Source organism: Panthera onca, chromosome C1 (assembly GCF_046562875.1).
Source record: "Panthera onca isolate mPanOnc1 chromosome C1, mPanOnc1 haplotype 2, whole genome shotgun sequence".
Lineage (NCBI taxonomy): Eukaryota > Metazoa > Chordata > Mammalia > Carnivora > Felidae > Panthera > Panthera onca.
The window spans coordinates 149,761,612-149,774,711 of NC_138346.1; the positions used below are offsets into that span (position 1 = coordinate 149,761,612).

Here is a 13,100-nt window from a genome sequence, read left to right on the forward strand (position 1 = left end):
CATTTTTTTTGATGGGTCATTTTTTCCAGGTTTATTCAGGTATAAATGACAAAATTGTAATGTATTTAAGTGGTACAGCATGGTAATTTGATATATGTATATATGACAAAATGATTCCCACAGTCAAGTTAACACATCCATTACCTTTACACAGATAATATTTTTTAGTGAAGTACTCAAGGCCAACTTACTTTTAGCAAATATCAAGTTATATAATACAGCATTATTAACTACAGTCTCCAATCTGATCACTAGGTTTTTTTTTTTTTTTTGAAGAATAGTTGACACAGATTTTTTTTTTTTAAGAAACATTATCTGGAAATGGTTGTAAGTACATGAATCAAGTGAAGAAACAGTCAAGAAAATCTGCCCAACTTGGTAAGATCACTGAGAATCTATGGTATTTGCACGTTTCTTCCTCTCTTCCCAGCTCAGTGAGAGAGACCTCCCACTCTAGACTGAGAGCTAAGAACACAGAGCCCTTTCTCCCCACAGGTGAGAGGAGAGACCTCTCCATTTCTCACCTGCCCCACGCCACCTGTTGCTGAGATTAAATTCTGGGCAAGTGTGGCTGCGAAGTTGGGCTCCCCTCTTCCTCCCAACCTCAACTGTATGGGACAGAGGCTCTATGTTGAGCACTGCACCAAGAAGAATATGAGACCTTGAACACCCTTCCCCCAGCTAATGGGATGAGGGTTCTAGCCAGAAGAGGCAAGCCAGAAGACCTGAGGCTACAGTCCCCCCCTCCACCAAATATTCGTCAACTAAAGCAAAGGCCTCAGAGAAGAACTCACAATTTTCCCTGCCCCCAGCTAGAGCCAAGCATCAGAGATTTTGCCCAGGGGGAGAAAGCAGGCTATAGAACAAAGAATTCCAAATTCCTCACCAAAGAACTGACTTCATTTGCAAGTTCAAGTCTAAAGGTGCTCTCAGCAGACAAGCCTCTCCTCTGCTATCCCGCCAGCTGCTCCCTTGAGGGGTATTCAGGAAACTTCTATCTCCTTTAAAAAATAATAAAAAATAAAGGCACCCTCAAAAACAGTGGAGGTTGTCATGAAAAGCAGTTGGGAGGAGATTGGTAGATTACTTGAAGATCCAGGCAAACTTTAGGCAGCTAGCTTGGAAAGGAAGAAGTACCCCTGTTCACAGATAACATGATCTTGTTTATATAAAAGCCTAAGGAGTCCACTAAAAAATGGTTAGACCTAGTAAAAAGAGTGTGGCAAGGTTTAAGGATACAAGACCAATATCAAAAATCAATTGCATTTCTATATACTTGCAATGAACCAGCTGAAAGTGAAATTAAGAAAAAATTATTCCATTTACAATAATATGAGAAAGAATAAAATAGTTAGGAATTAATTTAATAGAAGAAGCACAAAACTTATACTCTGAAAATGATAAAATATTGTTAAAAGAAATTAAAGAAGAGTTAAATAAGTGGGAAAATCTCTCATGTTCATTGATTAGAAGACTTAATAGTGTTAAAATGGTGATACTTCCCAAATTGATTTACAGATTCAATGCAAAACCTGTTAGAATCCCAGCTGACTTCTTTGTGGAAATTGACAAACTGACTCTAAAATTCATACGGATTTACAAGGAGTCCCCTATAGACAAACAATAGTGGAAAAGAAAAACAAAGTTGGAGGATTCACACTTCCCAATTGCAAACTTCAAAAGCAACAGTAATTAAAACAGTGTGGTACTGGCATAAGCATAGACATATAGATCATTAGAATAGAACTGAGATTCCAGAAATAAATCCGTGTTTTTATAATCAATTAATTTTCATCAAGGGTGTGAAGACTATTTAATGGGGGAAAGGCTAGTTTCTTCAACAAATGCTGCTGGAATATCTTGGATACCCACATCAAAAGAATGAAGTCGGACTCTGCCCTCACACCATATATAAAAATTAACTCAAAATGGGCCAAATATCTAAGTGGGAAAATATAAAACTCTCAGAAGAAAACATAGGAGCAAATCTTCATGACCTTGAATTTGGCAATGGCCAAATACTTTAGTTATGACACTAAAAGCATAAGCAACAACAACAACAAAATAGATGAATTGGACTTCCTCAAAACTGAAAACTTTGTGCTTTAAAGGACACTATCAAGAAAGTTAAAAGATAACTCACCAAGTGGGAGAAAATATTTGCCAATCACATATCTGATAAGGTATTACATGTAGAATATATAAAGAACTCTTAAAACTGAATAACAATAAAAAAAAAGATAACCCAATTTTTAACATGGGGAAAGGATCTGAAGAGGCATTTCTCCAGAGAAGATATACAAATAAGCAACAAACACATGAAACATCATCAGTCATCAGGTATGTGCAAATCAACATTACAAGGAGATACCATTTCATACCCATTAGAATGAGGAGAATCAGGGGTGCCGAGGTGGCTCAGTTGGTTAAGCATCTAACTTTGTATTTCAGTTCAGGTCTTGATCTCGGGTTTGTGAGTTCAAGCCCCACATTGGGCTCTGCGCTGGGCATGAAGCCAAGTTAAAAGAAGAAGAAGAAGAAGAAGGAGGAGGAGGAGGAGGAGGAGGAGGAGGAGGAGGAGGAAAATCAGAAAGTCAGATAATAAAACATTTGCAACAATGTGGAAAATCAGAACCCTCATACACTGCTGATGGAAATGTAAAACACAGCCACTTTGGAAAACAGTCTGGCATTTCCTTAACACTTAAACATTCAGTTTCCAAATGACCCAGCAGTTCCACTCCTAGGTATATACCCAAGAGAAATGAATACACATGTCCACACAAATATTGTGTACCTGAACACTTGTAGCAGCATTATTCAAAATAACCAAAGGGTTGAATCAACCCAAATGTATACCAAATAAGTGGATAAACAAAATGTGTTAGCTCCACACAATGGAGTATTATTCAGCCATTAAAAAGAATGGAGTATTGATACATGCTACAACATCAATGAACCTTGAAAACATTAAGGGAAAAGAAGCCAGTCACCAAAGACTACATACTGTATGATTCCACTGATGTGAAATTCTAGCATAGGCAAATTTGTAGAGACAGACTGCTTACTGGTTGCTTAGGGCTAAGAGTGGAGGAGGAGGGGAAAGAGAGAATAGAGGAAGTGACAGCTGGGAATAGAGGGTTTCTTTTTGACAAAATGAAAATGTTCTAAAATTGATTGTGGTGATGGCTGCATGTAACTGAATATGCTTAAAACCCCTGAATTCACTTAAGGTGGGTGAATTGTTTGGTATATGAATTATATCTCAATAATACTATTTTTTCTGAATAACAGTAATAATATTCTTCATATCTCAAAAGGTAGTTGGGAACATCAAATGAGAGAATTTATGTGAAAGTACTTGGGACCCTATGCAGTGCCATACAGATGTCTGTAGCCTTTTATATTCTTGAATGGGATCAATCAGCTTTTCACCAGCACCTGTCAGTACAAAACTCATAAGCTGCCATTCCTAAAACTACCTTAGCCCCCAATTAGATTTCCTTTTCTTTAGTAGTTAAAATTCATGGACAAATTCATTCATTTCACCCTTGAAATCGCTCTGCATAATAATTGCCGTGGAATGCTTCTTACCATCACAGCCTTTTTAAAAGAGGAAATAACATTTCTTTTATATGTTTTCCTAAAATTCAGCTCAAGTGTGCATAATTACCACTCATCCCAAGTTCCTCGTTGTGTCAACCATGAAGTCTACATAGTGTATATAATAATTTGCTAACTGGTAATCATTCCTTTCCCCTCAAGTTCCCAAACCCCTCATTATATTTTGGCCATCACTATGCTTTTCTGAGCTGCGGTGAACAGCAGTCTGAATAAAGCAAACGGAGATGAGATATTTGCTCGAAGTGGTGAGGCTGAGAATAATATTGAAAGAATCTGGTTCTTGGCCAGGTGAGCCTATGAATGCAGCATCACTGCACCATTTTTAGACAGGAGAAGGAGAGAGAAATCAAGTTACCCTTTTTGGCGGCATTTTCTTCGCTTGGCTGATCTGGCCAATCCTGCAGTCTAAATAACCCTAGCTTCCTCATGCAATTATACAGCCTTGGGGCCCAGTCATGTTTCATTTGGCATGCAAGCAGCTGATGCCCTCTTGATCTCTTTTTTTAAACTTTGCAAATAGTATTTAATGATAAGAGCTTTTTTAAAAAGCTCTATGTGCCTAGCCTGGTGCCAGGAAGTGTTATGTGCCTCCTCACAAGTGCCCTATGAAGCCGATGACAAAACTGAGGCCCAAAAGACTTAGTCATGGCACAATGTCACGCCACTAGTGAATGTGGCACTAAGGCTCAAACCCTGATTCTGTTTGAAGAGTGTGGCCTGTGCTCCACAGCATTATTCTGTGCTGCATGCTGGAAAACCAGTACCCTAGTAAAATTTCAAAATTGTTACAGATCAAGGCATTTTCACAAGGCAAAAAGTTTTCCTCTGATTTTCCATATTAATCTAGATCTGGGAGTATGTATTGCCCCTCTCTCCCAGAGACATCCCTTGGTTGAGACTTAAAAACAAAGGAACCCTAGACATCTTTGGTTGCGGACAGCAGTCTTTGTAGAAAAAGTGTGGAGTAACAGCACCCTCAGGTGGTCATTTACATTTTCTCATGTGGCCTTTAGGCAAGGAGACCTGGGAAGGAGGCTGCTGGGGCTGACCTGGTGGCCTTCCTGGTACACATGACCCCCAAGGACCTGGCTGTGGGCCTGACCTGGGCAGAGTTCATGGCCTGGGCCCTCCCACTTTGACTGAAACCAGAAGTGGAAAGTCCCAACAGAGGTGTTTAAGATCCATGCAGACCTATATGAAGTCTGGAGGCTTTGTGGCCAGGAAACTGCCCCCCTGCCACCTAGTCCTTGGCCCATACGTGCATTTCTTCCCACAAAACACCAGCTCCAGATGAAGCTTTGTTCCCTTGCTGGGGAAAAAAAAAAAAAAAAAAAAAAAAAAAAACCACCTACTCTGGGGTAGAGGTAAGACTTTAATTTTTTTTTTAATTTTATTTTTTTAATTTACATCCAACTTAGTTAGCATATAGTGCAACAATGATTTCAGGAGTAGATTCCCTAATGCCCCCTACCCATTTAGCCCATCCACCCTCCCACACACTCTCCAGTAACCCTCTGTTTGTTCTCCATATTTAAGAGTCTCTTATGTTTTGTCCCCCTCCCTATTTTTATATTATTTTTGCTTTCCTTCACTTTAATTCTTTAATTAAACAATTAATCACTTTAATTCTTAGTAATTATTCACATCCTCCTGTGAAATATGTAGATCTGCCCCTTCCCTGATAACAAGTGTTTTAAGGAAAAGAGAAGAACCTAAAGATAATGAGAGCCAGGGATTGGGGAGAAAAGCAAGAAATAGAAACAGAAAGGGAAGGGGGGAAGGGCCCAAGAAGACAGGAGAGGTATATCCCAGAAGCCTCTGCAGTCTGCCTCAGTCCTCATTGCCCCAGGCTTCAGAAGCATGATAAACACTCAAAGGCAGTGTGTTCAATACACAAGACATTTCAATGGCTCCCCACTGGGCTCCCATCATTGCTTGGTGTGTAGTCTAGGCTCTCCAGAGAAACAGAATGAATAGGCCAGAGAGAAGTAGATAGATTTACTATAACAAATTGGCTTGCATGATTATGGGGCCTGAGAATTCGCATCCACAGCCAATGAGCTGGACACTCAGGAGACACAATGGTATCTGTGTTCCAGTCCAAGGCTGAGGGCCTGAGACCCAAGACAGTTGATGATGTAAGTTCCATTCTGAGTCCAGGTGTGAAGGTGGGAAAAGACCGATGTCCTAGATCAAAGACAAGCAGAGAGAGAGAGAATTCTTTCTTACTCAGCTTTTTATTCAATTCAGGGTCTCAGTGGGCTGAGGCCCATTCATATGGAGAAGGGCGAGCTGCTTAACTCAGTCTACGGATTCTAATGTTAATCTCATCCAGAAACATCCTCACAGACACACCCCAAAGTAATATTCAACCAAATATTTGGGCATCCCATGGCCCAGGCAAGTTGACACATAAAATTAACCATCCCATTTGGCAACAGCCCCTGTCGGCACACCACTTTTTGGTTGTCTGTGCCCAGGCTGTTCTCACCTTAGACAGTAGAGGCTAAGAGCAGAAACAGCCTTTCCTAGCATCCTACCCCCAGTGTCTGACACATAGCAGGTGCTCCATAAATATTTGGTGACCCAGGAATCATTGAGTGATCCCCTTCTTAGAGAAGGGGCAAGATTTGCTTTTCACTTGGAGCTGACCAAAACCACTCTCACTTCTTGTCTAAGTTTGAGAACAGGCTGTTACCAATTGGTATCTTTTACGTTCTCTTCAGGTTTCAGAAATCTTTGTTTGTAAAATCCCAGCCTTGCCTGTTGTCACCACAGCTACCCAGAAACTGTCAAAGTCCCACAGGACCCCTTAGGGAAAGCCAGGAATACTGTGCAATTAGTGTAATCCGTAAGCAGCCAGCGACAGCACCACGGGCCCTTCCAGGGGAGAATGAAAAGCCTGATTCAGTGGAGACTGTCATAGCCCATGAGCCTGCTGAGCTACAGGAGAATTGTTCTAATGCTGTGAGACAGGTTTCTAGAACAATTTGGAAAAGGGTGAAGAGAACCATCTTCACTTCATCTTACTTGCTGCAAGTCTCTGCTATTCAGGAAATGCAAGAAAGAGAAATCTACCTTTTGGGTTTCTGTGTCTTAGTTTTGTTTGTGGAAAACAGTGATAGTGGACCCAAAGACTCACAAAAGTATGGGAGCCCATCAATCCCCAACACCTCAGGCAGGATGCCGGGCTCAAGGAAAACCAAACCCCCAGCGAGTCACAACTACTGGCTGCTCACGGAAGTGGCACAGGGTAGTAGTAAAGACTTAACCCCTAAATCAGAACTGCCCTCTAATCAAGAGTCTATCATTTGCTGGTTTGGACCATTACAGTGGTGACACCAAAAGGTAGCTTAGAGGGGCTTTAGCCACCCATGATCTCCATCGGATTTCAAGCTATTCCAAACAAAGGCAACAACCATCGTTGTAATGAACAGTTGAAATATACTTGATCTTATGTGACTATAACCATGTAAGAAAATGTAGGGGTTTTTTTATACATGAGCCAAGTTAATGCACTGTGCATTTTGCACAAACACAGCTTCAAGACAAATCCCCTATCAGTCCCCCCGACATCCCAAACCAGGTCACTACCCTAAGCCAAATTCTGGAGCCAACACCAGCAAAGCATTTGCTTTCTGTAAGACTCAGTTTCTTCCTCTGTTAAAATAGTAAAAGTTGATATAGCTATTGAGTACTTTCTGTTTTCCAGGCTGAGCTAGGTATTTTTGTGAACTTTCTTATTTAGTCCTTACAACAACAGTACAAAGTCAGGCCTTTCCTCTCTGTGCCTCAGTTTCTCAGGTTGTAAGATAGACATATAATGCCTACTTCTTGGGGGTAGAGTAAAAGGTAAAAAGTTACTTGTTCATCTCAGTTAATCTGCCTCATAAAATACTCCATTCCCATATTACTGTAATTTCATTCTGTGTTCTGTGCTAACTGGTCATCTCCCAGCAATGATGTCAAGAGTCAAAGTTTATTCCATTCTCCATATCTGGGTGGTGGCTACCTTTGGGCTCCCAATCTGGCACCCTTTGCTCCCTTCTCAGTGGCTTCTTCTCAGGAATACTTCCCTCTCGAGCAACTTTCTTCTCAGACTCTTCCTCACTGAATTGGTGCAAACTTAATCAATTATTGGGAAAAAATCGTATAATATTGTCCCTGATATCTCAAAGTAAATCATTATACTCCATGACTCTGTAGCTTTCTCTCTACCTATTTCATCCCTGTCTTCAGCAAGTACTCTCCCTTTCCTTTTGCTAACTCCTTTCATTAATCCTTTTATTAAAGTTATTTTATTTTATTATTTTATTTTATTTTATTTTATTTTATTTTATTTTATTTTATTTTATTTGAGAGAGACAGAGACAGTCCGAGTGGGAGAGGGGAAGAGTGAGAGGGAGAGAGAGAATATCAAGCAGCCTCCATGCCGCTAGCACAGAACCAGATGCAGGGCTCAAACTCACAAAACTGTGAGATCATGACCTGAGCTGAAACCAAGAGTCAGACACTTAACCAACTAGGCCACCCAGGTGCCCTTCCTATCATTAATCTTAATGTTTGCCCAGTTCCTCCTAGAGATTTCACATGTTATCTGATGCCAGAGTTGGATTGGAGAAGTCAGCCTCCCAAAGGCTCAAATGTTTTTGGTTTTTTTTTTAGAAAATGGCATTACACACCTACCTTGTAGGTCAGTAAGAGAATTTTAAAAGATATTACACATGTTCCTATTCTGTGCATTTTTAATATATCAGAGGTGCTCAATAAATGGAACTTTTCTTCCACCCTTATCAGACCTGTCCCAGAAAACCCCAAAAGGACATGTGTGGAAAAAATCTAGCTCTGGCGTGCCGGCCCTGATTTGAGAAGGCCCAGAGCCAGCACAACAAAGACTTTCAAGGCCCAGTACCTGAGTCCTGGCAGTGTGGCCTCACCCAGTAGTATAAGTGATTGTTGGAATCTGATGTAGTTAGAGACATAAAAGACAATCATCTCACATCTCTAGATCTTTCTAACTGGCAGATACTCTGAGACCACCAAATATGACTATGCAGTACATAGCCAGGCACAGCTGCGCACTGGGGGCCTGGGCATCTCTGTGCCCTGCTCCCCCAGCCTGGTCTAACCCATCTCCTGTCTCCATCTCTTCATTCTTCCCATTCTTCTTCCTCTTGCCATCCTTTCCTGTAAATGGAGATTGTATTAATACCATGAGGTTGTTAAGTACATCAAAGTACATGTGTCTAAAAATGCCTTGTTAACTGTAAAGTGCTATACAGAATTTATGTTTCCTTGTTTTACTTTTCAGTACAGGAACTAGCCTGTATGTTTCACATACCATCAGTTAAAGTGCTGGTTTTAGTTGGGGCTGGGAGGTTGTTTGTTTAGTTTTAGGGTCTTTGGCTTTTTGTTTTCTTGTTTTTGGGTTCTGGTTTCTGTGCACATTCCGGTTCCTAAGGGAATTGGTGGTATTTTAAAGACCTAGCTGGCCTCCCAGTGTGGCTGAGATAGAGACATGATTCTCTGGAGAAATAATTCACACTGCGCAGCTTGCTACATAGATTTGCTCAGGTGAGAAGTGGTTCAACTACAAACTCACACCTGGCACTCGGAGTGTCTGTCCTTGTGACTTTTGATTTGGGGATTGGATCAGAAACCACAATATGATTCCTTTGTCCTAACATAAAGACTTGCCCCTCCAAATTGGCAAGTTCACAGACTTCTAACTGAATGTCAAATGCAGCGGCTCTAGAGGACCCTTTAAGGTGCCCCATGATGAGGGAGCATGAGGCAGGCTGAGGGGTAAAGCACAAGCTAGCACCCCCCCCCCCTCCAGGTGGGATCTGTGTGATATTTCTTGGACACTCCCAGCTACCCAAGAACAAAGGAGAGGGGTTTAAGTGCTTCCCATGGCAATGTGGGAAACTAAGGCAAATGAAAAATTAAATTCTCTTACTGCCTATAGCCCATTGACAAGTCACTGAAACCAGCAGAGTGACCTCCCTCTGAGGATCTCAGCTGCCTTGATGATGACACTTTGCTAGGGGCAAAAGAGAACCTTAGCTTAACATTATCCCAACCTCAAGGATCCTGTAAGTCAACTTCCTTTATCTCAGCTGCCCCAAGATATATGCTGGCGGTCATACTCCAAGCTCATGACCCCATGATATACATCTAAAGAGTCTCATAACTGAGGTTTTATTAAATGGTAATAAATGGCATTTTCCTAGCAACAACTAGCCCCTCAAGGTCCTGGAAACCTTGCTTCCAAAATTCTTTACAGATTTACTCTATCACTGACCACCTCCCAACTTGAGGGTATATGATGAGTTACCCATCACGACCCCAGTGCGGCTCTTACTGCCCATGGGTCCTGTCCCCATGCTTTAATAAAATCACCTTTTTACACCAACGACGTCTTCAAGAATTCTTTCTTGGTCGTTGGCTCCAGACCACCCCACTATCATCCCAAAATTTCATCACCCCACAGGACCCTGCTGGGGACTCGGTAACAATGCTTTGCTTCCCAGCCTGAGTTCTGAACCTATTGAGAAATAATAGAAAAGACCAAGTCGTTGGAGACCAAAATGTCTCATTTATTACTGATATAGCTTAGGTTGGAAGATCTGACTTGTATCTATTGGCAAATGGAACCTTAGCTCCAGGCTGGACCCTTTCAAGGCAGTGCTGGAGCAGAGGGAGCCTCTCCCAGCAGGGTGGGGGCAGAGCCTGCCGAGAGTTGCTGAGCAGAGCATGTGCTCACAGCAGAGGAGCCTGCTTCCTAGAGGAAAAAGTGAGGCACTGAGCCGAGCTTCCATTTTCTTCCCAAATTCACCAAGTAGAAGGAACCTTGCCATAGACTAATTCTAGTCAAGGACTACTCTTTTCTTTCAAAGTCTTCTTGAGGCAAATCCTTGTAGAATGACAATTTCCTTCAAGAGGTTACCTTGATCTATTCTATTCTGTTCTATTCTGCCACAGTATTTAACCCATCTCCATTCCATGCTCTTTCTGGTGTTTACCACAAACCCCCATTGTGTTCTGGCATTCACACCTCCCTCCACTGCAGTCACTTCTTCCGTTTACCTAACACCCAACACCCACTCACCACCAGCTGTAGTCTGAAGGCACGCATGACATAGTGGCTTGAGTTAGCATTTCCTCTTAAACCGTTTAAATGATACGACCTGTCTGTCTTTTGTCCTCACATAGGCAGGTTCTGTCGGTGGTTTCCATGTTTTTGGACTCCAATGTCAGTAGTGTTACATGAGCCTACAACAACAATAAATGGAAAACCTAATCATTGTGGTTTTTCGCCTAAGTTTGTTCCATTTAAATGAGTCATACCATTAAGTAAATACACAGTTTCCTTTAAACCCTTAATCAGTTACACAAGTACCAAAGAGTTCACTCTGACCCTGTGTTGTGTGAAGGCTTTTTTTCCTTGTTCTGTAAAACTTTCATTCTTGGATTACACATTTTTAGGGACGACTGCCAATTCCTTCCTTTCCCCTCTGTCCTTCTCTGATCATTGTATGTGTATATTTTCATGTCAGCATCCTGGTCCTGCAAATAAAAGCCACCTTTCCGGTTTTTTCAGCAAACTGAATCAATTCCAATTTTCTGCTGGGCTTCCCCATTAGTGTTTGGTGTGGGTGCTTTGCTGGATTGTTCCAATAAGCTTCCCACTCTGTTTCAAAGGCATCTAAGGTAAAGACCAATACACTGGAAAGGAACTGAAATTTCTGAGTTTCAGAGGCTGGTCTTCTCCTGTGGGCCCCAGCAGCTGGGCAGGTGTCTAAAGGGACTTGGCAGGTAGTTGCACTCTCCCCTGTGTTCCCATTATCTTCCCAACAACACTTTATACTTCCTTCTGCTATGTACACACCATCTGTATTTTCGTGACTTACTCCACTTTCTCCTTACCTACTCAGGAAATCTGCCAAAGCAAAACTCTGTCCTATCCTTTGGGTCTGTTCCAGCTAGCTCCTGACTCCTGGTGGGAGCTCAGTTACTATTTGAGGAAAAGGGAAAGAAAAAGAAAGAAGTGAGGAGCTCAGGAGGGGACCCATGCATATGCTAGTACCCCTTTCCAAAAAGCTGTCTCTACACATTTTCTCCACATGTCTCCACACATGGCCAGCTCCTTCCTTTCTATCACTCCCATGTCCGTTCAATCTCACCCCCTCAGAGTGACCGCACCCTTCCTGAAGGAGCCACCAAATAGGCACACATGGACACATACACACAGTTACCTTCTGTCTTCCTTCCCTGATTTATCCACTTTTGGCTCTTCACTATCAGAAATTATTTTAGCTGTACGTTTAGTTGTTGTCTGTCTCCCTCCACTATGATGTGAGCTCCAGGAAGTACCTTAGCTACAGTATCTAAAATAATGCCTGGCATGTGGTAAGTGCCTAAAGAGTTCCAATTAAATGAATAAATAGAGAAAGAGAGGGAGGGAGGAAGGGAATGTCTCCCCTCCCCCTTACCCGATTCAATCAACTTTCCAATATAGAGCAGTGGGAACCTCCACGGAGAAAAAGGAAACTGTTCTTCTGCCCTTTGCTTATCTTCCCCCTGGCTCTTCAATGTAGACTACAGGGTCCAGAAAACCTCTTTGGTGGGAGAACGGGTGAAGGAAGTGAGAAGCGTCTCCAGCCATTTATCCTTCAAGATGCAAAGAAGAATGCAGGAAGGAATGTGGCGTCCAGAGATGCGGAGCTGTCCTGGAGACATTCCAGCCATGTGCTGCCCGTGTGCAGTAAGGACCTGCTGAGCGTCAGAAAACGGGGAACACGGTTTGCACAGACAGCCACGGGCATTTTCGGTGCGTCTCGGCACCCATGAACAGGTGGCACACTGCAGCCTCGGAAAGGCCAGGGGCCAGAGGCTGCGATGCTGTTGCTCGTCCCACTGCGTTGTCAATCTCTCCTTCACTCCGTGCATCTGCTTCCTTCTCTCACTGCAGACCTGTGCACTGGAGCCAAATGCGGCTGCTCAGGAGCCCCACAGACCCATTTCCCAATTCCGGGAGGAGAAGCTGACAGGGCCAGCTGGAGTCAAGTGTCCACATCCCTTCTCAGCAGCTGTGGGGCAGGCTCACGTTGTACGGGTGTGGCAGCTGGAAGTGTTCAGAGACGGTGGCCTGTGGCTGAGGAATACCCCAAAAGATGCTACCAACTTTTTTTTATGTTTATTCTTTTTTTGTTTGTTTGTTTGAGAGAGTGTGAGCAGGGGAGGGGCAGAGAGAGAGAGAGAGAGAGAGAGAAACAGAATCCGAACCAGGCTCCAGGCTCTGAGCTATCAGCACAGAGCTGAACGTGGAGCTCCAACTCATCAACCATGAGATTGTGACCCGAGCCAAAGTCCGAGGCTTAACTGATTGAGCCAACACCCAGGCGCCCCTCATCTTTACCTTAATCAATAGGTGGTATGCTCCAGACTGATAACATCTGAGAAGCAGTTTGTTG

The 13,100-nt window shown here is 42.6% G+C and overlaps 1 long non-coding RNA gene across 1 annotated transcript; it reads right to left on the reverse strand.

Moving 5' to 3' along the window:
• Positions 1-5,607: 5,607 nt before the first annotated feature.
• On the reverse strand, positions 5,608-10,894 carry LOC144617079 (uncharacterized). Its single transcript, XR_013557099.1, has 2 exons — positions 10,736-10,894; positions 5,608-5,811 (listed from the first exon to the last, which is right to left on the reverse strand). It is a non-coding gene; the product is annotated as an uncharacterized LOC144617079 (long non-coding RNA).
• Positions 10,895-13,100: the final 2,206 nt, after the last annotated feature.